General features: G+C 43.6%; 1 pseudogene; it reads left to right on the top strand.

Moving 5' to 3' along the window:
- Positions 1–357: 357 nt before the first annotated feature.
- LOC132520453 (U6 snRNA-associated Sm-like protein LSm7) lies at positions 358–668 on the top strand (annotated as a pseudogene).
- The last annotated feature ends 836 nt before the right edge of the window (positions 669–1,504 follow it).

The raw sequence follows: 1,504 nt of genomic DNA, 5'->3' as shown, positions 1-1,504 counted from the left end.
TACTCAGCAAACCACCTTGTTTGTGATTATTTGGTAAAGATCAAGGTCACAGGCTTCCTTCCTCCGGCAGCCAGACAGGTAACCCAAGTATGTGAAGCAGGCTGGCCTGAGGGAGTATGTGTCCCTTCTAAAGGGAGCAGGGCTTCTTAATTCTGGTTAACAGCAGCCATACAGGAAAGTTAGTCCAAAGTGCCATTCTTTCACATTTGTTGACTCTTCCCGACAACCCCAAAACTCATATTTCTATTTGAAATTTCTGGATTAAAACCAAAAATGCCACGTGGGTCAAATGTCTTCAGTTTACCTGTTTTCAACCTCTGATATAAACCTAGATAGGCAGCGACGCGGCTGGGCAAGATGGCGGACAAAGAGAAGAAAAAGAAGGAGAGCATCTTGGACCTGTCCAAATACACTGACAAGACGATCCTAGTGAAGTTCTAAGGAGGCCAAGAAGCCAGTGGAATCCTGAGAGGGTTTGACCCGCTGCTCAGCCTCGTGCTGGACGGCACCATCGAGTACATGAGAGACCATGACGACCAGTACGAACTCACAGACGACACCCGGCAGCTGGGCCTGGTGGTGTGCAGGGGCACCTCTGTGGTGCTCATCTGCCCGCAGGACGGTATGAAAGCCATCCCCAACCCTTCATCCAGCAGCAAGATGCCTAGCGGCCGGGGCCGCCCCTCCCCCAGGACTCAGGCCACCCGTAGGAACGGAACTTTCCTTTTTGTACAGCTTATGTTTTTGTAAAATGAATGTATTAATTCATTGCTTTGCTTGTTTACTAAACAGACTAGGATTCCCTTCACCATGGACCATGTCTTAACCACTTTTTGTTTCCCCAAAGCCTAGAACAGTGCCTGGCACATAGCAGAGCACAAATATTTGCTAATAAACTGAACTGATCTCTAGATAAATGAGGGCCAGAGAAGGGTATGTTTTTTTTAGAGCTGGATAAAGCTATTAAATCTTGTGGACACTTTGGAAAGTTAAACGTTCACAACTATTATAAACTGTCCGTTCCAGGCAGAACATTCCTTTTAGCGATCTGCAGACTTCAAAGCTCATTTTTATGGATGTGTTCTGTCAGGAGAAGATTAGGTTTGGCTTTATGTACTTTCATGGAGAAAAGATGGACAGAGGGTCTTAATTTATGTAAGAAAGTAAAAGGAACAGGCATTATGTGAAATCCCATTATTATTTAGATTATTATAGTTTCTTGGGTTATCAGAAATATTATGACTGAATTAACAAATTACTTTGGTTTAGTTAGAATTTACTCACAAAGTGAGAACTGAGGAAAGCTTTCACTTTGCCTATGGAGCATGTGATAAAATGCAAAAGAAATCAGGGGATTTCTTCAGCTCCTCTAGTGCCTCTGAAAACTGGTGATGAACCAAGGGTTCAAGAACACTGACCAGTGGCACTACAATGACCCCCTGAGGATTTCAGTTTAGCTAGGAAATGATTTTTTATAATTCCCTTTTCATTGCTACAAGTAGGT

The sequence above is a fragment of the Lagenorhynchus albirostris genome, chromosome 5 (assembly GCF_949774975.1).
Source record: "Lagenorhynchus albirostris chromosome 5, mLagAlb1.1, whole genome shotgun sequence".
NCBI classification, from domain to species: Eukaryota; Metazoa; Chordata; class Mammalia; order Artiodactyla; family Delphinidae; genus Lagenorhynchus; species Lagenorhynchus albirostris.
This window is presented reverse-complemented; position numbering and strand designations above follow the sequence as displayed.